The sequence below is a fragment of the Bubalus kerabau genome, chromosome 9, assembly GCF_029407905.1.
Source record: "Bubalus kerabau isolate K-KA32 ecotype Philippines breed swamp buffalo chromosome 9, PCC_UOA_SB_1v2, whole genome shotgun sequence".
Taxonomy (NCBI): domain Eukaryota; kingdom Metazoa; phylum Chordata; class Mammalia; order Artiodactyla; family Bovidae; genus Bubalus; species Bubalus kerabau.
The window spans coordinates 47,158,423-47,184,375 of NC_073632.1; the positions used below are offsets into that span (position 1 = coordinate 47,158,423).

General features: G+C 40.8%; 1 protein-coding gene and 1 long non-coding RNA gene across 3 annotated transcripts in view; both read right to left on the reverse strand.

Annotated features, from left to right (window-relative positions):
- LOC129619806 (uncharacterized) lies at positions 1-25,812 on the reverse strand. 2 transcript variants are annotated; one of them, XR_008698160.1, is made up of 4 exons: positions 9,126-12,735; positions 5,969-6,097; positions 709-5,878; positions 1-671 (listed from the first exon to the last, which is right to left on the reverse strand). It is a non-coding gene; the product is annotated as an uncharacterized LOC129619806 (long non-coding RNA). The 2 variants fall into 2 exon arrangements; XR_008698161.1 differs by lacking the exons at positions 1-671; positions 9,126-12,735 and adding an exon at positions 25,046-25,812 and having other exon boundaries at positions 4,942-5,878.
- Positions 1-25,953, reverse strand: part of SLC16A10 (solute carrier family 16 member 10) — a 116,723-nt gene that overhangs the window by 74,343 nt on the left and 16,427 nt on the right. The gene's annotated exons all lie outside the window — the stretch shown is intronic.

Sequence of the window (25,953 nt, forward strand, 5' to 3'; positions counted from 1 at the left end):
TGGTGGCTATCTGAAACAAATCAACAGAGGCCACTGAAACCGTGCAGTTACAAGAAAAGAAAAATAAAAATTTTTAATTAGTAGCATGAATTTTATCACTCTCTTTATGCTGTGCGATGCCAGTCTTAAATGCAAGTCTAAGAATGTTTAACTCATACACAGAATCACGAAGTTACACAATTCACACTTCACAGCTCATCCCCAGAAGGAACCTGGAGCTAGCTAGAAGAGATAAATTCAAGCCAGATTCAGGAAGGCTGGTTGGTAGGAGGAAGAGAGGATGCCTTGGGCATGTAGCCAAACCACCAGACGCATTCCGCTGGGCACAAGGATACTCACAGAAAAGTGGGGACTCCTAAGGGGCGGGTGGGGAAGGGGGTGGTGCTCTAAGTATATGCTCAGGCCTGATGGTTGCTGGGTTTTCCCTTCTGATCACTGACCAGACCAAGGCTCTGAGGAAGCAGAGCCAGGCATCTTCCCTGCCCACTGCCCAGCCCCTGCAAACTGTGCTAAGGGATGCCCAAGGGTTGTTTAAACCTCCACACCTGGGCACAGTAGGCACCTGGATTGGGGATAAGCTAGAGGCTGACCCCCCAAATGCGCCAGGGTGCTTCCAGCCTGGGGCAGGGTTGGCTCCCACCACTCCCCACGACACTGCAAGACGTAGGCACCTGACCCCAACCCTCCCTGAAACAGTACCCAGGCCACAGCAGGAGGTGTAGGGTGACAGCAGAACGTAGGCCTCTTCCTCCCCAACGTGACCGGTCACCAGCCCCAGGGGAAGGTGGCAGTGGACATGGCTGGTAGCTGGGAAGGGGAAGCAGGGCAGGGCCTGAGGAGGCGGAGAGGTGGAACACTGCTCATGAGCCAAGGCCCCAGACCCCCAGCACAGGTTCCACTGTCCCACTGGACCTCATTTACAAAACAAGATCAAATATAAAATTATCAACAATTCGACATGCTGGCAGCAAAGCATTAAATGAAGCATGGAACCCTTCTGAGCACAGAGCCCTGTGTGACTGCACAGGTCACATGCCCAGGAAACCAGCCCTGCCTGATTCTCTGCTGTAACATTAAGAAAAAACTCTAAAGGCCATTAGTCTGTAGCTTTCCATGAAGTTCCCTTAAGCTACGCTTTAAATGGAAATGGAAGAATAACATAGAATTTCTCTAAAAACTATGTTCCTCCAAACACAATGAAATCTTGATAATGCTGCCAAAGAACTAAACTAAAAAAGGCCTGGAGGGTAACTAGGCTGCTTCAAGTCCTCCAACCGACTGAGGAAAGCATGTGTGTAATTATATCTTGCTGTTGCTGTTCAGCTGCTCAGTAGTATCTGATTCTTTGCAACCCCATGGTCTGCAGCACTCCAGGCTTCCCTGTCCTTCGCTATTTCCCAGAGTTTGCTCAGATTCATGTCCACTGAGTCAGTGATGCTATCTACCCATCTTATTCTATGTTGTCCCCTTCTCCTTTGTCCTTCAGTTTCTTTCAGAGCTGAGGCAGCTCTGGCCCAAAGTACTGGAGCTTCAGCTTCAGCATCAGTCCTTCAAGAGAATATTCAGGGTTGGTTTCCTTTATGATTGACTGGTTTGATCTCCTTGCTGTCCAAAGGACTCTCAAGAGTCTTCTCTGAGACCACAATTCAAAAGCATTAATTCTTCGGCACTCAGCCTTCTTTATGGTCCAACTCTCGCATCTGTACATGACTACTGGAAAAACCATAGCTTTGATTATACCGAACTTTGTTGGCAAAGTGATGTCTCAGCTTTTTATTACGCTGTCTAGGTTTGTCATGGCTTTCCTTCCAAGGAGCAAGTGTCTTTTAATTTCATGGATGCAGTCACTGTCTCGATGATCCAATGAATGTTGGCAATTTGATCTTTGTCATTATATCTTACAGGTCATTATTTGACACGAGTCATTTAAACTGGAGCTTTAAGAAGACAGTTGTAATGCATACACAAAATTACTTTGGCCACCTCATGCAAAGAGTTGACTCATTGGAAAAGACTCTGATGCTGGGAGGGATTGGGGGCAGGAGGAGAAGGGGACGACAGAGGATGAGATGGCTGGATGGCATCACTGACTTGATGGACGTGAGTCTGAGTGAACTCCGGGAGTTGGTGATGGACAGGGAGGCCTGGCGTGCTGCGATTCATGGGGTGGCAAAGAGTCGGACACGACTGAGTGACTGAACTGAAGTGAACTGAATAAACATTCCAAATATATTTTGAATAAATAAATGAACAGAAATATTTGACTAAACACTTTATATTTTTTTCCATTAGGGAAATAAAATTCCTACTTGCTTCATATCCACACACACACTCACACACACATAATTTAAAAATTATTCCCCACAAAATAAGCTTTATTTCAGAGAGGGTCAGATTATATCAGAAGTTCTGAAGAGTAAAAATAACCCTGACACCTAAAGATAGACTTTTATCAAATCAATTTTCTTTTTTTTTTTGGCCACATTACACAACACATTAGATACCCTGACCAGGGATCTAACCCATGCCCCCTCCATTGGAAGCATGGAGTCTTAACCACTGGACGGCCAAGGAAGCCCCATCAAATCAAATTTTTACTTAAAAAAAAAAATTAACCATTCTGCAGGGATGGCAACAACTCTAATATCCTGTTCAAATAAATACTGATAATCATCACTATGACATGATGGTCATCCTCTTTTCAAAAGGATGTCAAGTAACCTACAGTCCCTGTTGGTACATAGCATAAATTAAATTCACCACAACCAGTGCTTAAAATGGTCCATGGGTGAGTACTGGTCCATCAACTATTTATTAGAAACTCATAACAAGACAACTGAGGAAACAAAGTATTTATGATTGTTTATAACAGTTTGAATGGGGAATTTTATGTCTGATAGATTTATAATATAAAATACAAAGCCAACATTGTATGTCTGCTTTTCCTTTTTTTAGTAATTTTGGACTGGAGATACACACACAGTAATAGATTCCTGTTGGCATTTCACTCTACTTCCATTTAAGGTATGAAATTTACACTGTGTCGAAATTCAACTATAGAAAAACATATGGAAAAATGCAAAGACTGCCAGAGTTATCTGGCCCTAAGTAAGTCCATAGCCTAAGTTAAATCTCTACAATAGTGACATGTTGGAAAACTAACGTTTATTGACTCTAACCTCTGGTGTAGGGGTCCATTTTTGTGTACTTATGTTTATTTTAAAACAATGTTAATGACCATTTTTCATGCTGCTGTTATGCCAATGATTATAAGTAGACCCAGAGGTAAACCTCTTGATTATTTTTCCAAGAAAGTGAGAAAGTATTACACAGAGGAAAAGGAGAAATGAAAAAAATGATTCATGAAACCCAAACTGGAGCCATTGGAAGAATAATGTCAGTGTGTTTCTCTGAGTATCAGTGTGATTCTGCAATATGAAGACATGCACTAACCACCTCTTACAGAAACAGATGCAAACAATACCATTATGACCACATTTTTAACATTTCTAAATATTTTGTTAGTTTTTACGATGGATGTTCCCATTAATACTACTTAATGGTTTAAACCAACTACATATTTAAAAACTGCCCCAATCAGCTTTAAAAGAAGTTCCTTCATTAAGAAACTATGAATGTGGATGCATAAAATATTTGAAGGAAGACATGCAAAATGATAAAAATAGAGACCAGAAGTCTGACCAGTACCAGGTCGGTACTTGGTACTGGTACCTGGTACCAGTACCAGGTCTCTAACCAAACTAGTAAGGTTACAGCGTTCTTTTGCAGTGTTTTTTAGTTTCCAAAATTCCAAGTCCTAGATAAGGCCTGCATATGATTACTTTTCGCACAACATTACATATATTCACCATAACTGTTTTTTTTTGTTTTCTTCCTGAGAGCCAGAGTTATCAGTAACAACCCATGGCACAGTGTGGTTAATGGAAATTATTTAAATACAAAATAAATGTATCTTACTTTATTTAGCTTACTCAATTACACTAAGAGGTGAAGCTCTGCCTTTTTTTTCTTATATTAGGGTATCTACTGATAGCCTAAGCACGTTTGTGTATTTGATTATAAAATCCTACATAAAATATTCAAAATTTGTCCTGCCAGTACATCATGGTTTCAAAATGTCCCAAATGCAAATAAACAGTAACAACAATTTTAAAAACACCATAAAGACAAAAAGCAAATGACAAACTGGGAAAAACAGTTTGCAACTCATATCACTGACAAATGGCTGAGCTTTCCAATAAAGCAGAAATTCCTAAAAAAATTGGCTTCCCTGGTGGCTCAGGTGGTAAAGAATCTGCCTGCAATGCAGGAGACCCAGAGTTTGATCCCTGAGTTAGGAAGATCCCCTGGAGAAGGAAATGGCAACCCACTCCAGTATTCTTGCCTGGAGAAGCCCATGGACAGAGGAGCCTGGCAGGCTACAGTCCATGGGGTCACAAACAGTTGGACACAACTAAACGATTAACACTTTCACTTCCTAAAAAAATAAAATAAAATAAAAAAAAACAAAAAAGCCAACATCCCAGTAGAAAAATAGACAAAGGATATAATAGGCAGCTCACAAAATGAAAATATAAATATGTGACTCTCCATACACAGGAGAAGATCCTCAATCTTACCTATAATTATTATTAAAATTACCCACATAAGATACCATAATGATTACCTAAAATTGTCTATGATATAATTTTATCCAGAATAAGGAAAACATGTTATAATGAAATACCATTATTTCACTAACTTACTGTTAACTAACAGCGCTGGTGCAGTTAAGGGTAAATTGTACATGCATTCTCATGCACTACTTTTGGGAATGTCAAGTGGCACCACCTCTATGAAGACAATATGGTAGTTTTTATTAAAATTAGAAATACATGCCAGAAGGCCTATTATTGGGTCAATGATGAAAATCACTTTGGAAATTAGAGAAATGTATCCATGTTCAATTTATTGAAGTTGGTAACTTATGCTTATATAAGAGGATATCCTTATTTTGAGAAAACACACATTTAAGTATTTCAAGGAAAGAGGCAATAATACATTCAACTTAGACTTAAACAGTTCAGAAAAATGTACTTATATCTATATGCACATGCATGCAAACACAGAGCAAGAGACAGAAGAGAGCAAATGATAAAGCAAATGGAATAAAATGTCAGGAGACAATAAAGGGTTTACAACTGTTCTTTATATTATTCTTATTCTTACAACTTTATTGCTAAATATAAAATTTTTAACTGTGTGAAAAAATGAAAAACCCTTTGACCCAGAACTTTCCCTTTTAGAATGTATCTACAAGTTTACCAACATGTGTTAATAATTTACATATACAAAAATGTTTATTATAACACTGTTTGGAAAAGAAAAAGACTGGAAACCACCTATGGTCCAGCAGAGGGGCCCAGTTAATTATGGGCATCCATACAGCGGACTGCCACTGAGATGAACTGCATAATAGAGTGGCCACTAGCCACATGTGGCTACTGAACACTGGAAAATTAAACTTACACCTGACACGCAGTTCACTTACTGGAAAACCTTTAGGTATGTCTGAAAATTTTTATTGATGTGAGTCTACTTTTTCCAACTGTACATTTTAAGAACTCTAAATACAAGATCAGCATCAAGCATTCAAATTGAACTGTGCTATAAAATGTTCAACACACGAATTTCAAAGACTTCATATAGGAAAAAAAAGAATGCAAAATGGTAATCTTTTTACACTGATTACATAATTGAAATAAAGTATTAGGACCTCTCCTGGCGGTCGAGTGGCTGAGACTCCACACTCCCGATGCAAGGATGTAGGTTCAATCCCTGGTTGGGGAACTAAGATGCCGCATGCCACACAGTGCAGCTTAAAAAAAAAAAAAGGCATTAAAATTAGTTTTACCTGTTTCTGTCTACTGTGTAAAATACAGCTAGTAGAAGTTCTTGATTTACATACATGGCTGTGTTATATTTCTATTCGCGGTGCTGCTACAGAGCAGCCATCAACAAACTATTGCCTGAAGGCCAAATCTGCCCACTGTTCTTGTACAGTCCACAAGCTATGGCCTTTTACATTTTTAAATACCTAAAAAACAAAAAAAAAATCAAAAGAAGAGTTGTTGTTTGTTATTCAGTCAAGTATGTCATAACAAATGAAAATTATATAAAACTGAAATGTCAGTGGCTAATAAAATTTTACTGAAACACAGCGATACCCATCACTTACATGTATATGGCTGCTTGTGCACAACAGCAGAGCTGAGTAGTTGTGAAAAACTCATTTGCCGACTCTTGCTACAAATGATGAAATAGAGTGAAGCATCTCTATGTGGTCAAAAGCACCACTTTTACCCTGTATACTTCCAATTAGAATCTAAAGGGACCTGTTTGTGGGTCCGTAGTATTAAGTTCAATCCTCTTATCAGAACTCCTGGGCCCAGATAAGGTCTGTGCAGATGTGGCCCTTGGTTACCAAGGACAGACAGCCCACTCATGCCCCTTAATCTTGGCTTCAATTGGCCTCAGAGTCACAGCAATGTCCCACCCCCATCTTTATCAGCAGGACACCCTCCAGTTACTGTGCTTGCCTTCGGTCTCACTCCTGTTTTGATGATTTTTATTCCCTGGTTTCATCTTCCTGGGGCTCTGTAGTGTCTTCTGGATGGGCACGAGGACACTGCCTTACTCAGATCTGAACCAGCTTCTCTAACTGTGTGGGGCAGGGGAGGAACATAAAATTAGGTGTGGATACCTATTCTCAGGGGCTTCCCAGGTGGCACTAGTGGCAAAGAACCCATCTGCAGGAGAGGTAAGAGATGTAGGTTCGATCCCTGGGTCGGGAAGATCCCCCTGGAGAAGGGCAGGGCAACCCACTCCAGTATTCTTGCCTGGAGAATCCCAGGGACAGAAGAGCCTAGCAGGCTTTAGTCCATAGCGTCACAGAGAGTCAGATGCAACTTAGCACACACACACACTCCTATTCTCAACTGCTTTGAGCGCTTCACAGCTTTCTTCCTAGTCGTCCACAGTCAGCAAACACCACCTGAGATAAATCACCCATAGGTGCCAGATAGGACTAAGTGAATGAATAAAAAGAGGTGTAAAGCTACTGGAACTTTTCTGAAATTCACATTCCAGACTGTATTTTGCCTTTTACTATTAGCATCAGTTCTTTCGATTATAATTACATTTCCTAAAAAGAGAGCAGACTGTTGGCAAGAACCCCTACAACGTCAATGGTTTGAATAATAAAGTTCATCTGTAAATGTTTCACCCTGAGGCAACAAGATGCATTTATTATTTACATTTCTTCAACAACGTTGCATTTTTTTTCATGTTATTGTATTTTTTCTTTGGAAAATTGTCTGCTGATGTCGTTTTGCTGATGTTTGCTGATATCTGTTTTGAGGTGGTAGCGTTTGTAAGAACTAACTTAAGATGAGAATGACATCATACCCAATGTTCTGTCCATCCTGAAAGAGTGGCCCCTAAAATGTCAATCATTTGGCTCTGCTCTCTCTCCCTTTCCCTCCTTCTCTCCTTGGGGAACAACATAAAAGACACTAGATTTGGAGCCCTAAGACAGAGGTTCATCGCTAAGTCCTTGGGTCTTATCTACCGACATATAAAGTAAAGGAACTGGATTAACTGGTCAGTAGGCCTTAGATATCTAAAATTCTTTCACCCTATTTCTAATCCTTCCCCGGTTATCACCAGCCTCAATCTACCTATGATGACAAGATGATTTAACTGTGAGTTAATTATAGGACTCTTTTTGTGGTAGCCATAAATCAATCAGCAGTGATGTAAAAATCAAAAAGAAGAAGTATAGAGAAAAAAGAAATGGTCTTTCATGCCCTCAGAAGTTTCAGTGTCTGTATAAAATTAGTTAAGATTCTACCATCTCAGGGTCAGACTTTGGTTCTGTTCAGGATGTTAATGGCATTATTGCAAACAAATAGCTTCAAAGCAAATAACCAAATATTGACCAACCAGAACACAGTCCAGAATTTTGGTTTATTTGGTAGTGCAGAAGAATAAGCTAGTCACATTAGCTCTGATCCTCCCACTTCTTGTACCAATCCTCAATAATCTGATTTCCACACAATTGCCCTCAGCCAACTTAATTCTAAAAGACAAAATATAAATAATCAATTTGTGCCTTGCTAAAGCACTCTTGGTTTAGGTTTTAGTTTTATCATCGAAAGGGCCTCTACTCTGCATTTTCTAATATCCCCTATCCTAACATCTGCCATTTTCTTAGAAATTCAAATTTTTCTTTAAAAGATCTGGCTCCCCAACCAAAAACAAAACAGTACACTTTTTTTTAACAAACAGTGAGGGGAGAAATCCACTCAAAATTCTACTATTCTATTTTTTTTTTTTTTTTTTTTTTTTTGGTCATCCTGTGTGGCATGCCAGATCCTAGTTCCCTGACCAGGGAACGAACACATGCCTCCTCCCAACAATGGAAGCAGTCTTCACCACTGGACCACGAGGGAAGTCCCTACGTTCTAACACAACTACTGCTTGCCTTTCCCATATTTCCTACATCTTCATTCACATTCCTGCAACTTTTTAGAGTCACATCATGTGATACATTCTGTTCTTCTCACCAAAAATTTTCCATGTTGCTACATAGACATCACTATCATTATCAGTTAGCTGCAACATGACTCATAAAGTAGATCAACATCACGTATTTAACCACTTCTGTATTTGAGGACATTTGATTCCAAAGTTTTACTTTTTTACAGTAATGGTATGATGAATATTTTCATGCCTAATGCTTTTTTCTTTCTTAGGAGTCATTAGGAAAGATCCAGAGGAATGAGATTCTGGGTCAAGTGATGTGACTATATTTGGCATTTTTTAATAGACCCTGCCAAATTGTTTTTTCAGTCAAACCGTATGGATTATTAAACATATAAGTACGATGCTAAAAATATGAGGACTTCCCTGGTGGTTCAACGGTTAAGACTCCACACTTTCACAGCATAGGGGGACAGGTTTTGATCCCCAGTTGGGGAATGTAAGATCCCACATGCAGTGTGGTACAGCCAAAATAAATAAATAAATAAAACAAAAATGTTACAGGATATGAAAAATATTACCTTTTCATGGGTGTGGGAAGCAATGATCACTAAAGGTAGTATGATAAAACACACCACACTCCTTCAGGTCTTGATTCCTCAATGCTTCAGTCAGTTCAGTCGCTCAGTCGTGTCCGACTCTTTGTGACCCCATGAATCGCAGAACATCAGGCCTCCCTGTCCATCACCAACTCCTGGAGTTCACTCCGACTCACGTCCATCGAGTCGGTGATGCCATCCAGCCATCTCATCCTCTGTCATCCCCTTCTCCTCCTACCCCCAATCTCTCCCAGCATTAGAGTCTTTTCCAATGAGTCAACTCTTTACCCGAGGTGGCCAAAGTAGTGGACTTGCAGCTTTCGCATCAGTCCTTCCAATGAACACCCAGGACTGATCTCCTTTAGAATGGACTGGTTGGATCTCCTTGTAGTCCAAGGGACTCTCAAGAGTCTTCTCCAACACCACAGTTCAAAAGCATCCATTCTTTGGCGCTCAGCTTTCTTCACAGTCCAACTCTCACATCCATACATGACTACTGGAAAAACCATAGCCTTGACTAGACGGACCTTTGTTGGCAAAGTAATGTCTCTGCTTTTTAATATGGTGTCTAACTTTTAAACATGGCTGGTCATAACTTTTCTTCCAAGGAGTAAGTGTCTTTTAATTTCATGCCTGCAGTTACCACCTGCAGTGATTTGGGAGCCCAAAATAATCAAGTCTGACACTGTTACCACTGTTTCCCCATCTATTTCCCATGAAGTGATGGGACCACATGCCATGATCTTCATTTTCTGAATGTTGAACTTTAAGCCAACTTTTTCACTCTCCTCTTTCACTTTCATCAAGAGGCTCTTTAGTTCTTCTTCACTTTCTGCCATAATGGTGGTGTCATCTGCATATCTGAGGTTATTGATATTTCTCCCGACAATCTTGATTCCAGCTTGTGCTTCTTCCAGTCCAGCGTTTCTCATGATGTACTCTGCATAGAAGTTAAATAAGCAGGGTGACAATATACAGCCTTGACGTACTCCTTTTCCTGTTTGGAACCAGTCTGTTGTTCCATGTCCAGTTCTAACTGTTGCTTCCTGACCTGCATATAGGTTTCTCAAGAGGCAGCTCAGGTGGTCTGGTATTCCCATCTCTTTCAGAATTTTCCACAGTTTATTGTGATCCACACAGTCAAAGGCTTTGGCATAATCAAGAAAGCAGAAAATAGATGTTTTTCTGGAATTCTCTTGCTTTTTCAATAATCCAGCAGATGTTGGCAATTTGATCTCTGGTTCCTCTGCCTTTTCTAAAACCAGCTTGAACATCTGGAAGTTCACGGTTCACTTATTGTTGAAGTCTGCCTTGGAGAATTTTGAGCATTACTTTATTAGCATGTGAGATGAGTGCAATTGTGTGGTAGTTTGAGCATACTGTCAGTTCAGTTGAGTTCAGTCGCTCAGTCGTGTCCGACTCTTTGTGACCCCATGAATCGCAGCACGCCAGGCCTCCCTGTCCATCACAAACTCCTGGAGTTCACTCAGACTCAAGTCCATCGAGTCAGTGATGCCATCCAGCCATCTCATCCCCTGGCGTCCCCTTCTCCTCCTGCTCTCAATCCCTCCCAGCATCAGAGTCTTTTCCAATGAGTCAGCTCTTCGCATGAGGTGGCCAAAGTACTGGAGTTTCAGCTTCAGCATCATTCCCTCCAAAGAAATCCCAGGGCTGATCTCCTTCAGAATGGACTGGTTGGATCTCCTTGCAGTCCAAGGGACTCTCAAGAGTCTTCTCCAACACCACAGTTTAAAAGCATCCATTCTTCGGTGCTCAGCCTTCTTCACAGTCCAACTCTCACATCCATTAGCATTGCCTTTCTTTGGGGTCGGAATGAAAACTGACCTTTTCCGGTCCTGTGGCCACTGCTGAGTTTTCCAAATTTGCTGGCATATTGAGTGCAGCACTTTCACAGCATCATCTTTTAGGATTTGAAATAGCTCAGCTGGAATTCTGTCACCTCCACTAAGCTTTGTTCGTACTGATGCTTCCTAAGACCCACTTGACTTCACATTCCAGGATGTCTGGCTCTAGGTGAGTGATCACACCACCTTCATTATCTGGGTCATGAAGATCTTTTTTGTACAGTTCTGTGTATTCTTGCCACCTCTTCTCAATATCTTCTGCTTCTGTTAGGTCCATACCATTTCTGTCCTTTATCGAGCCCATTTTTGCATGAAATGTTCCCTTGGTATCTCTAATTTTCTTGAAGAGACCTCTAGTCTTTCCCATTCTATTATTTTCCTCTATTTCTTTGCACTGATCACTGAAGAAGGTTTGCTTATCTCTCCTTGCTATTCTTTGGAACTCTGCATTCAATTGGGTATATCTTTCCTTTTCTCCTTTGCTTTTCGCTTCTCTTTTCTTCACAGCTATTTGTAAGGCCTCCTCAAACAGCCATTTGTCCTTTTTGCATTTCTTTTTCTTGGGGATGATCTTGCTCCCTGTCTCCTGTACAACAATGTCACGAAACTCCATCCACAGTTCATCAGGCACTCGATCAGATCTTGTCCCTTAAATCTATTTCTCACTTCCACTGTATAATTGTTAGAGATTTGATTTAGGTCGCACCTGAATGGTCTAGTGGTTTTCCCTACTTTCTTCAATTTAAGTCTGAATTTGGCAATAAGGAATCATGATCTGAGCCACAGTCAGCTCCAAATCTTGTTTTTGCTGACTGTATGAGAATATAATCAATCGGATTTCAGTGTTGGCCATCTGGTGATGTCCATGTGTAGAGTCTTCTCTACACATGAGTCCATGTGTAGAGTTGCTGGAAGAGGGTGTTTGCTATGACCAGTGTGTTCTCTTGGCAGAACTCTATTTGCCAAACTCTATAGCCTTGGCCCTGTTTCATTCTGTACTCCAAGGCCAAATCTGCCTGTTACTCCAGGTGTTTCTTGACTTCCTACTTTTGCATTCCAGTCTCCTATAATGAAAAGAACATCTTTTTTGGGTGTTAATTCTAGAAGGTCTTTGAGATAATCATACGGTTTTTATTTTTCAATTTGTTAATGTGGTGTATTACACTGATTGATTTGCGGATATTGAAGAATCAGAAAGCCTTTGACAAAATTCAACATCCATTTATGATAAAAAAAAAAACTCTCCAGAAAGCAGGAATAGAAGGAACATACCTCAACATAATAATAGCTATATATGACAAACCCACAGCAAACATTATCCTCAATGGTGAAAAATTGAAAGCATTTCCTCTAAAGTCAGGAACAAGACAAGGGTGCCCACTTTCACCATTACTATTCAACATAGTTTTGGAAGTTTTGGCCACAGCAATCAGAGCAGAAAAAGAAATAAAAGGAATCCAAATTGGAAAAGAAGAAGTAAAACTCTATTTGCAGATGACATGATCCTCTACATAGAAAACCCTAAAGACTCCACCAGAAAATTACTAGAACTAATCAATGATTATAGTAAAGTTGCAGGATATAAAATCAACACACAGAAATCCCTTGCATTCCTATACACTAATAATGAGAAAACAGAAAGAGAAATTAAGGAAACAATTCCATTCACCATTGCAACGGAAAGAATAAAATACTTAGGAATATATCTACCTAAAGAAACTAAAGACCTATATATAGAAAACTATAAAACACTGGTGAAAGAAATCAAAGAGGACACTAATAGATGGAGAAATATACCATGTTCATCGATTGGAAGAATCAATATAGTGAAAATGAGTATACTACCCAAAGCAATTTATAGATTCAATGCAATCCCTATCAAGCTACCAATGGTATTCTTCACAGAGCTAGAACAAATAATTTCACAATTTGTATGGAAATACAAAAAACCTCGAATAGCCAAAGCGATCTTGAGAAAGAAGAATGGAACTGGAGGAATCAACCTACCTGACTTCAGGCTCTACTACAAAGCCACAGTCATTAAGACAGTATGGTACTGGCACAAAGACAGAAATATAGATCAATGGAACAAAATAGAAAGCCCAGAGATAAATCCACGCACATATGGACACCTTATCTTTGACAAAGGAGGCAAGAATATACAATGGATTCAAGACAATCTCTTTAACAAGTGGTGCTGGGAAAACTGGTCAACCACTTGTAAAAGAATGAAACTAGAACACTTTCTAACACCATACACAAAAATAAACTCAAAATGGATTAAAGATCTAAACATAAGACCAGAAACTATAAAACTCCTAGAGGAGAACATAGGCAAAACACTCTCTGACATACATCACAGCAGGATCCTCTATAACCCACGTCCCAGAATATTGGAAATAAAAGCAAAAATAAACAAATGGGACCTAATTAACCTTAAAAGCTTCTGCACATCAAAGGAAACTATAAGCAAGGTGAAAAGACAGCCTTCAGAATGGGAGAGAATAATAGCAAATGAAGCAACCGACAAACAACTCATCTCAAAAATATACAAGCAACTCCTACAGCTCAATTCCAGAAAAATAAATGACCCAATCAAAAAATGGGCCAAAGAACTAAATAGACATTTCTCCAAAGAAGACATACAGATGGCTAACAAACACATGAAAAGACGCTCAACATAATGTTGAGCATTATCTCATTATCAGAGAAATGCAAATCAAAACCACTATGAGGTACCATTTCACGCCAGTCAGAATGGCTGCGATCCAAAAGTCTACAAGCAATAAATGCTGGAGAGGGTGTGGAGAAAAGGGAACCCTCTTACACTGTTGGTGGGAATGCAAACTAGTACAGCCACTATGGAGAACAGTGTGGAGATTCCTTAAAAAACTGGAAATAGAACTGCCTTATGATCCAGCAATCCCACTGCTGGGCATACCGACTGAGGAAACCAGAAGGGAAAGAGACACATGTACCCCAATGTTCATCGCAGCACTGTTTATAATAGCCAGGACATGGAAGCAACCTAGATGTCCATCAGCAGATGAATGGATAAGAAAGCTGTGGTACATATACACAATGGAGTATTATTCAGCCATTAAAAAGAATACATTTGAAGCAGTTCTAATGAGGTGGATGAAACTGGAGCCTATTATACAGAGTGAAGTAAGCCAGAAAGAAAAACACCAATACAGTATACTAACGCACATATATGGAATTTAGAAAGATGGTAACAATAACCCTGTGTACGAGACAGCCAAAGAGACACTGATGTATAGAACAGTCTTTGGACTCTGTGGGAGAGGGAGAGGGTGGGATGATTTGGGAGAATGGCATTGAAATACGTATAATATCATATATGGAACCAGTCACCAGTCCAGGTTCGATGCACGATACTGGATGCTTGGGGCTGGTGCACTGGGATGACCCAGAGGGATGGTATGGGGAGGGAGGAGGGTTCAGGATGGGGAACACATGTATACCTGTGGCGGATTCATTTCGATATTTGGCAAAACCAATACAATATTGTAAAGTTTAAAAATAAAATAAAATTTAAAAAAAAAAAAGAATAGAAGGTCTTGTAGGTCTTCAAAGAACCATTCAACTTCAGCTTCTTCAGCATTACTGGTTAGGGCATAGACTTGGATTACCATGATATTGAACGATATACCATGGTATATTGCTACCATTCAATATCTCAAAACGAACTGAGATCATTCTGTTGTTTTTGAGACTGCATCCAAGTACTGAATTTCAGACTCTTTTGTTGACTGTGATGGCTACTCCATTTTTTCTAAGGGATTCCTGCCCACAGTAGTAGATATAATGGTCATCTGAGTTAAATTCACCCATTCTAGTCCATTTTAGTTCACTGATTCCTAAAATGTTGATGTTCACTCTTGCCATCTCCTGTTCGATTACTTCCAATTTGCCTTGATTCATGGACCTAACATTCCAGGTTTCTTCATTCTTTCTGGAGTTATTTCTCCACTGATCTCTAGTAGCATATTGGGCACCTACCCACCTGGGGAGTTCATCTTTCAGTGTCCTATCTTTTTGCCTTTTCATACTGTTCATGGGGTTCTCAAGGCAAGAATACTGAAGTGGTTCGCCATTCCCTTCTCCAGTGGACCACATTTTGTCAGAACTCTTCACCATGACCGATCCTTATCATAAGCCTCTTATAATTTTCCATCAAAGGGCAGACAGACTGAAAACCAAAATCAGTAATAGTTTAATACATGTAAATAACTTTTTACATGATTAATATGTAAATAGTTGTAAATACTATATAAGGAGTTTCGGGCATGTGGTAGATTCAAGTTTTGCTTTTTAGAAATTCTGGAGTTTTTTTTTCTGAGTATTTTCGATCCACAGTTGGTTGAACTGGAGAATGCAGAACCGTCGACGTGGAGGGCCAACTACACTATGCTGCTGCTGCTAAGTTGCTTCAGTCGCGTCCGACTCTGTGCGACCCCATAGACGGCGGCCCACCAGGCTCCCCCATCCCTGGGATTCTCCAGGCAAGAACACTGGAGTGGGTTGCCATTTCCTTCTCCAATGCATGAAAGGAAAAAGTGAAAGTGAAGTCGCTCAGTCGTGTCCGACTCTTCGCGACCCCATGGTCTGCAGCCTACCAGGCTCCTCCGTCCATGGGATTTTCCAGGCAAGAGTACTGGAGTGGGGTGCCATTGCCTTCTCCAACTACACTATACTAGAAAGTAAAACAGAACCCACTATACATAGGCTTTTGCAACTTGCTTTTTATGTAGCTTCTATATATACACTTTTCATTTGAAATATATACAGCATACAGAAAATTATAGGAACTCACCAACCAGCTTTATCTAATCTTAATGTTTTGCAATATTTGCTTTAGATTTTTAAAAACAGAACTGAAGCCCCTTGTGTAGCCTTCCACTCTCCTCCCCCCTTCACAGAGATAAACTGCATGCTGAATTGGCTATATATTATTTCTGTGTGCTTTTATATTTTTATTATAAGTATGTTTCAGTAAAATACATTTACCTTATTTAATTCCAAAATGAAAGCCTTTTCATACTATAACATCCCTAAAACTGGAATGCATCTTACAATCCATAACAAAGCATTACATCACAATTTAATCTGCAGATTTCCCTTTTTGTTAGTATACCTACAATAGGGGTATGTCTCAGCATCAATAGGGTTTTAGACTCTATGAAATGTGGTAGTACTTTTTTTCCCATTTTAATGAAACATAAATTATATCAAATGAAACAATCTACAACTTCATGTTTTCATCCAGTACTACAAAGATTTCCTAATGGTGCAACATATATGCAGCATCTTTAAATGTTCTTAATTCATTGTTACACAACACAAAATTAGGAGTCCTTTAGGTAAGAATGGTAGCTAGTGGAAATGGCAACCGTTATCGTCAAATGTGTGTGCTTGGCTAAAAATCAGGGAGTGACAAGATGAAAACAAGAGAAAAAAAAAAGGGAAGGAAAAAAGATAAACAGAAGGGGCTTGCTCGATGCATAAGTAGCTGGGGACAGCCGACAACTGCATTATCAAACATAATGATTCAGAAATAAAAATGATGACAGGAGGAACTATTCCCAGGAAACCTGTGCTGTTGCTACTTCAGAGCCCAGATGGAGAAGCAGCCTGCTCGTGTCAGCCAGGCAGCATGAAGACCCCAGACCCTGCCTGTACACAGCAAACTCTTCTCACTCCAGCATCAGGCCAGGCCAGGCCACAGGGACAGAGACAAACAAGTGGCCCTTACACAACAGGCACTGCAGCCTCAGTCTAGTTCCTCTGCTTCTGCTCCTCCCTGCCCCTCCATCCCACCTCCCCCGCCCAACTTCCCTCCCCGGCTCATTTGTGCTCCTCCTTTCAATTACTTACTTGAGGAAGTGCACTCGAAGACCTATGTCCACTGACTGACTGCTCTCCTACATACATACATACATACATACATACACACACACACACACACACACACACAATCACTCAGTGAAATGTCATAATAATCAATCAGGACTAAATTTTGCTGATGGGACATAAGAAAATTTCCATTACTAGGTCCTAAAGCCGAACTCCAGTTTTAACTTATTCTGAGTTTTAAAAGGTAAGGAAATAATAAACCTAGAGTTCCTAATAACTTTTTCTTCTCTCTTTCTGTATGACATAAAAATACCTTGATGGAGGCAGATTTTATTCCTAAGAAGAGCCTCAATGGCCAAATACACATACAGAGCCCTTACCTTTATCAGAAGACACACTGCCATGATTCTTATACAGATGTATTATACTGCAAATAACACTTACATGTGTGTTTTGCCCCTTTATTTCCATTTAGCCACGAGCTTATGACACTACCTGATCTAACAGGAGCTAACAAAGCCCGTATTTACACATATTTCTTAAATAAAAGTATTACTGAATTCATTAATAAATGGAGCTTTTAATGAAAAATAAAATATATTTTTTATCTTTAACAAAGGTTATATTTTAAACTCTAGTGTATTCTTTTTTCAGTTCAATGACGCTTTAATAAAATAAGACATAAGAGAGAAATCATTGGGAAATACATGATAAGAGAATGGAGCCAAGCCTCTGTAATGACAGAAGGGACATTAGACGATTACCCCAAGCATTCACAAGCAAACCAACTGCTTCCTTCCCCCCATGAGATGCCTGAGAAAGCTTCATTTTGCCGTGAGTCCATCTTTGTTGGGAGTCCATCTTTGTCAGCCCACTGATTGGGGGACAATTTACAGTGAGCAACAGAGGCAAGCGGTTTGTCTCAAGTGGAAGGAGGACATCATATGTCTCCATCCGGACACTGTGAACATGTGTGTTATGCCTTCTCCAAACTCTCGACCTTTCTCTCCTCACTACTGGCTTCCCTTCCCCGAGATCTGTCCCCTCAGTGGACCCCCAGGAGGGTCCACCTCGGGATAGGAGACTCAGAAGCAGGGAGGACGGGGGGACAGCTGGATGCAGTGGATCAAAGCCCAGGCTTTGGAGAAAGACAATCCAGGAAGAAATCCCAGCTTCTCTCTGGGTCTTGAGCAAGGGGCTTCACCTCCGTGAGCCTCCCCTTCCTCATCTTAAAAACAGAGATATGACTATCTGCCTCACATGTGGGAGCTTCATTCTCTCAGTAAATATTTGTTGAAGAAAGAGACAGACTTAGAGAACGACATTATGGTGGCCAGGGGGAAAGGGATAGTTAAGGAGATTGGGGTGATCATGTGCACACTGTTGTATTTAAAATGGATAACCAACAAAGACCTACTGTATAGCACAGGGAAGTCTGCTCAATGTCATGTGGCAGCCTACAAGGGAGGGGGTTTTGGGGAGAATGGATGCATGTGTATGTTTGGCTGAGTCTCTTCCGTGTTCACCTGAAACTATCACAAGATTGTTAATCGCCTATACCCCAATAAAAAATTAAAAGTTCAAAAAATAAATACTTGTTGAAGGCCAACCATGCAGGAGCAACAGAGCCAGAATGAGGGTGAGGCAAGCAAGGCATTTTCTCTGAGCACAAAATGTAAAGGGGCACCAAAACAGCCCTCAAGATAAATAAATTAATAAAAAAGGAAGTTATCTTTGGCTGTGCTGGGTCTTCGTTGCTGCACTCAGGCTTTCTCTGGTTGTGACGAGCAGGGCCTGCTCTCTGGTCGAGGGGCACAGGCTTCTTGTTGAGGCGGTTCCCCTTGTCACAGAGCTCTAGAGCTCAGGCTCAGCTTTCTAAGTTGTGGGCACATGGGCTCTGTGGCCCCTCAGCATGTGGAATCTTCCCAGGTCAGGGATCGAACCTGTGTCCTCTGCAATGGCCCTCGGATTCTTAACCACTGGACCAGCAGTAGGGTCCTCGTAGTAACTTTTTTTTTAATTGGAATATTTTATTTATTTATTTTTAATTAAAGGACAATTGCTTTACAGTATCGTGTTGGTTTCTACCAAACATCAACATGAATCAGCCATTAGATCAGATCAGATCAGTCGCTCAGTCATGTCCGACTCTTTGCGACCCCATGAATCGCAGCACGCCAGGCCTCCCTGTCCCTCACCAACTCCTGGAGTTTACTCAGACTCACGTCCATCGAGTCAGTGATGCCATCCAGCCATCTCATCCTCTGTCGTCCCCTTCTCCTCCTGCCCCCAATCCCTCCAGTGCATTTTATTTCATATAAGGTAATAGAACCAAACAGTCCCCAACCATTTATTTTCTCTCTCCAAAACATTCTATCAGCCATAAAATCCACATGTATTCTGGTATTTTAGAGCATTCTGCAACTAAAGTTCCTGTTACTTGCTGACATATTTGAAGTGTGTTTGAACATAAATTATCGGAACATTCTTTCAACTTTGATTAACTCATTTTCTGTCAAGTTATCCTAATTAACCTACAGTCTTCAAGTTTTGGGATTACTGCTGCCAATTCTGTACAACCATTTGTTTAATGCATGGTCTGTTCCAATACCCTCCAAGGTGAAACTGCAAATATAAACCCTTTTTAATTTTTACTCATTAACTAGACATTGGAATGTGCCATGCCGTGTAATCTGTATTAATGTATGAATACAAGTTTTGCCTACTTCATATGAAGCATTCAGAAAGAACTTATTAAACAAGCTGTCTCAGTGAAGAAGGCCTCTCATTTGTTCAAAAACTTCACTGAACGCCTAGTATGTGCCAACAACTGTGCTGGGCAGCACAGATGTGACGGTAAACAAGGCAGACACAGACAGCCCCAGCTCTCATGGGCCTTACACTCTAGTAAAGAACACAAACATTAACAAACAATTACAGTCAAATAGCGAGAAAGCTACTGTCTCAACTGGTGCCTTGCATGGTACCTGCCAGGGTCAAGCTCAGTACATGCTGTTATCAACACCTCAACTGCAAATAGTCTACCCAGTGAAGTTTCCCTGTGTTAAGTTCATACACCCAAGGGAAGAAGAGAGATGACAAAGTCGTGCTTCAAATTAAAACTGTGGCACACAGCACTATGAGTGTACTTAATGCCACTGATGTGTACACTTAAAAACGGATAAAGGACTTCCCTGGTGGACAAGTGGTTAAGAATCCGCCTGCCAATGCTCGGGACATGGGTTCGATCCCTGGTCCAGGAAGATTCCACAGGTTGCGGAGCAACTAAGCCCGTGTACCACAACTACTGAGTCCGTGAGCTCTAGAGCCCATGCTCCATAACAAGAAAAGCCACCTCAAGAAGAAGCCTGCACATCACAACTAGAGAGCAGCCCCCACTCACTGCAACTAGAGAAAGGCATGGGCAGCAACAAAGACCCAGCACAGCCAAAAATAAAATTAAAAAAAAAAAATTTTTAATGAATAAAATGGTAGATTTTATGCTATTTTTACTACAATAAAAAAACAGCACTTTAAAATAGTATTAGACTGATTAATCAGGTGAAGCTGATTCAACACTTAACAACACTCAGAACACATGAGACTCTGGCCTCTCAGAACGGTGCATAACAGGTGGAGAGAAGAGGAAGCCATACTGCACACAGCTGAAAGCCGACAGAAAATGTGAAACTGTTTGGCTTCAATTCTCTTCCAACTTTACTGAACTGCTCAGTTCACCTGCTCTCCTCACCCCACCTGGAGAACACAGCTGAGGGGTGGGGCGGCGGGGAGCCAGAACCTTAGATACGGGTTTCACTACAAATTCACAATTTCTAATTTTGGTTCAATTCTCAGAACTGTTCTCAATCCTTTTCCTTATCAGTAATCAGCTCCCCAATCTTTTTCACTCTTAAATCTGCTGCTCAATCCCACAGGCCATAGTTAACACACGACTTCTCCTCAGAGGAAGCACAGGTCGGTGATTCTCACCATCCCTACCTCCATCTGCTTCCGTTCTGACTTTCCTCTCTCCAGGCTCTCCAGGTCCTGAAGAGACGGCACCTCTGGCAAATGCACGGTGCACCCCCACACCAGCTGTGCTCTGGATTCCCCCATCTGAGTCCTGCTCGTGAACTTATTCCATCAGTTAGCCACTTGGTAACTTGACCTTCTCCCTCTCTACAGGTTCTTTCTCCTCAAGCTACTCCATGTTTAAAAAATTGTTATCCCTGCAACTCCCAACCCTAATTCTCTTCCAGCTACCACCCTATTTCTCCCCTCCCTCCTTTCTTAGCCTGAACCCCACCCCTGCCTCCCATTCACTGCTCCACAGACTACAGTCAATCCCTGCTTCCTGCACACCCAGGCCAAGGAGTGTCTGCTAGCTGAAGTCATCAGTCATTTCCCACTAACTCATTTCAATGGACCTCCTTTAAAAAAGGAAAGAAAATTTCAGCCATATTTGACTCACTTGATTGGCAGTACCCCCACTCACCCAAAATCACCCAAGTGAAAAACCTGCCTTTCCAAAGTCCCTGCATGCTATTTCACCTCCTCATTCAGTCACACGCAAATACATATAAACACACAAATACATAGTATTATCTTCCTGTTAAATTTAAAAATACAGATAAGCATATAAAATAAAATAAAATAAAATAAGGTGCACAAGAGGCAAAAACATATGTCCATACAAAGACTTGCACACAAATGTTCATAGTAACTATTCAGAGCAGGCATAACGTGGAAACAACCCAAATGTCCACCAATACGTGACTGGATACAGGCAAACAATGGAATACTACTCAGCAATAAAAAGGACTGACCTGCTAGTACAGTCGTCTTTCAATATGTAAGAGTTGACTCCAGGACCCCAGCAGATACCAAAATCTACAGATGCTCAAGTCCCTTATATAAATAAAAAAGCATCTACATATAACCTATGTACGTCGTCCTATATACATGCATTAAACCATCTCTAGGCTATGGCCCTGCAGGACTTTATGGGACTTCCTGGGACAGACTCCTCCTGCACATCTTCTGCTTAGCTCCTCTCTGCAGTGCATTGATAACAGCATCTGATGCACATCTCCTGAGTTGTTTTACAGACCTAAAACCACTACCAAATGGAAGGAGTTAACTACTGGATGACCATAAGCACAAAGCCTCCAGATCTAACTGGAGCCTGAGGAATGAAAATATCAACCCCTATGACCCCACCCTGTTAACCTCACCATCAACCAATCAGAGAGTTGATCACACACACTGGACCGTCCCCCTTTCACCTAGCCTTTAAGAATGCTTTGCTGAAACCCACAGAGAGTTCAGGTGCTTTGAGCACTAGCTCTCCTGGACTCCTTGCTCAGCAATAAATGCTGCACTTCCCTTCACTATAGCCTAATATCAGTAGATTGGCTTCATGGCCTGAGGCGGGCAGACCCAATTTGATCCAGTAACAGGTTATTTATAATACCTAATGTACATGCTATGAAAATAGTTGCTGGCAGGGGGTAAATTCCAGTTTTGTTTTTTGGAGCTTTCTGGAATTTTTTTTTCTGAATATTTTTTACATGTGGTTGGTTGAACCCAGGATACCAAAACCAGGGGTATCGAGGGCCAACTGCACACGCCAACAATATGGTTGAATCTCAAGAGCATCAAGCTGAGTGAAAGCTAGGCACGAAAGAAAACACTGTGGGATTCCATTTATAGAAAATTTTAGAAAAAGCAGAACTACAGTGACAGAAAGCAGATCAGTGGTTGTCAAGGGCAGAGGTGCAGGGGAAGACTGGCAGAAACGAGGCCTGCAGGAACACCGGGGGTGATGGAAGGCTCCGTATCGTGACTGCAGTGATGGTCTCCTTCCTGTCAGAACTCAAACTGTAGACTTAAAACTGGCGAATTTTACCACGTGTAAACTACCCTTAATAAAGCTGCCTTCTAAAAATTAAAGTGAGTCTTCTAAAATACACCCTAGTTAAAATCTGTGTCTACATTTATTTTCCATAGTCCTAATTCATATTTTCAGTTCTATAGTAATTCAGTCCTATATAGAGTACTTATAATAATGTATTTCTTATAATAATACAAATCCTCTGACTGGAAACATACACAGAATTGTTTTATTTCCAGAAACCTTATTAAGGCAACAATTTGTTACAATGTGTGTGAACTTTGTTATTATTAAAATGGTAGTACCTTGATCACGGTAAATATGTAGTATGTCTCTGATTCCACCAGAATAGCAATTTCATGTACTCAGATAAAAAGGTTCTTTGGGAACCTTTTAAATGAAGACTACAAACTCCAAAAGGTAAATACTGGCCTGCCTTTCAGACACCGTATGCTATGCTATGCTAAGTCACTTCAGTCGTGTCCGACTCTGTGTGACCCCACAGACGGCAGCCCACCAGGCTCCCCCGTCCCTGGGATTCTCCAGGCAAGAACACTGGAGTGGGTTGCCATTTCCTTCTCCAATGCAGGAAAGGGAAAAGTGAAAGTGAAGTCGCTCAGTCGTGTCCGACTCTTAGCGACCCCATGGACTGCAGCCTACCAGGCTCCTCCGTCCATGGGATTTTCCAGGCAAGAGTACTGGAGTGGGGTGCCATTCCCTTCTCCGTTCAGACACTGTACCCACGTGGAAAACACAAAACAAGGACTTCCTCCTTAACCTTACTCCCTTGGGATTGAAATATCTACTCTTCTTTATGCCCACCCCAACCTGAGTACCTAACATATATGATACTTTTATGTTGACTCCTTCAAAAAGTATTTAGTGCATAAATGGAATTACTGTCACCAAAAGACTCACTTCCAAAACAATCTATATTCAAACCAATTTTATGATGTTATCACAATTTCCCTAATCCTAGTAACCAGAAATATATACACAAGTTGCAAGCCTTAACCTGTTAAGGCAACCCTATTAATCCTTAGCTGAGGTAAACCTATGAACGTCTACTTGAAAACCACAAGATAGTGTATTATGTTCCCTGGTTCCACACAGTTTCCTGAGTTTCAGAATGATCATGCTATAATGCAAGGGAGAAAAGGTTGAAGGCAACTAATTTCCATTCACTTACTATTAGTCTTAGAAAAGCTGATCAACTATGACAGTTCTACTAACTCACCGACTTGCTTTCCAAAAAATTAAGGATATTTTCAGCTAAATACAGTAATTATCCAAAGATTAGTGGCCAGTGATTAATTTATCTTCTTAAGTGACCATAAATAATAGGGATTACATTGCCTTGACATTTTCCATAAACCATTCTCAGTTGCCACCAGACACCCAAAGTCATCATGATGAATTGGAGGAAGAAGACAAATTAATTGGATTAATCATTACTTTCATCCAATTTTTTTTCCCCAAAAAGAGTAACAGTCTGCTTTTTGCTTTAAGTGTCTCAATATTTGTTTCCTAATCAAAGCTACAAAAAATAACTACTACTAATTATATACCAACTCATTATAATTTTGTTAGCATACACATAACAAATGAACACTAAGTTATAGAAACCAGTGTATTTTGAAGTCAATACCAAAAAACATACACTGTTCTTTTGCTATTCCTAACCTTTTGTATTAGCAAATCTCTCTGGTGTGTTGGCATGAGATTTAAAAGACTATATGGCTTCTGTTTCTCAAACTCTGAGGAAAAAATACTTGACTTGGGACTTCCCTGGTGGTACAGTCAGTAAGAATCCAGTTGCCAATGCAGGGGTCATGGGTTCAATCCCTGATCCAGGAAGATTCTACATGCCACAAGCAACTACAACCTCTGTACCATAACTACTGGAGCCTTCGCTCTAGGGTCCAAGAGCTGTGACTACTGAAGCCCATGCTCCTAGAGCCTGTGCTCACAAAGAGAGAAACCACTGCGATGAGAAGTCCACACACAGCAAAGAAGAGAAGCCCGCACTCGCTGCAACTCGAGAAAGCCCACATGCAGCAACGAAGAGCCAGCACAACCAAAACAAACAATTAATCTTTTAAAAAAATACTTGAGTTGGCCTCCCTTTTACCTACCCTCCCCACGATTACTGGATATCAAACTGACTTGTCAGCAGACCAGTACTTCAGTTCACGCCAGTAAGCACAACAGCAGGCAAGCAAGGTCAAAATACTGCCTTAAATGCTGACACGTGCTTTAATACAGACCTTGTAAATGAAGTCAAAAGGTACTAAAGATGAAACAGTTACTGGAAGGAAGGAGAGGGGATAGGGGTGTCTTGGCTTATAAAACAGGCAGATACCGTCTTCTTGCACAACCATCAATTAAATTCCCTTTCACCCACTCCCTGCTTTTATTGGCTCTTCCTCCAGGGTCACTGTACTTCCAGCACCTTCAGCTGGGCTTTCATCACAAGAGAGCAATTCAGGACCTGAATTCTGAGAGATTGGAGCGCAGCACGTGAATCCACACACACGCCCCACACAGGGACTGGACCAACCTACTCAGTAACAAGAGTGTCTGACCTATCTCAAGTGTGTTGTCCATCCAAAGCACTTTGACATTATCTTACCTGAGACTCACTGCTAGGCTGCACAACAGGAAACCAACGTAAAAAGAGACCGGCGTGTAGCCAGGCGTTCTTTTCCCTAAAAGCGAACTAACTCCATTTCTGGGCAGCAAGCACCACAAGACATATCCTCCTTGCAATCAAACCTCAAATGTCTGGTATTAACATGCCACAGACAAGTCTTATTTCTTGAGAAACTGTATAATATATTCCACCCTAGTCCTAGTCAACAGAAAACTTAATTTCATTTATACTACTTTTCTAGTTTTCCTAGATGAATTTTTTAAAGAGTGAGCCTACACTGTTTTCATTATGAATTGTAAGAGAGGTAGTTGACTCAGTTCCTAGGCTCAGAAGGCTGATCTATAAGATAACACCTTTCTGTTAAACAAGTTTTCCACCACTATCAATACTTTACAATTAGAATTATATAAATTAATGGAAATGATTCTAAGCTACTCTCACCACAGGCTCTTGGGTCTAGAACATCTGCAAAGTAAGACTTAGGGACCTGCTTAATTCACTGTATCGTTAATGTAGAAACAG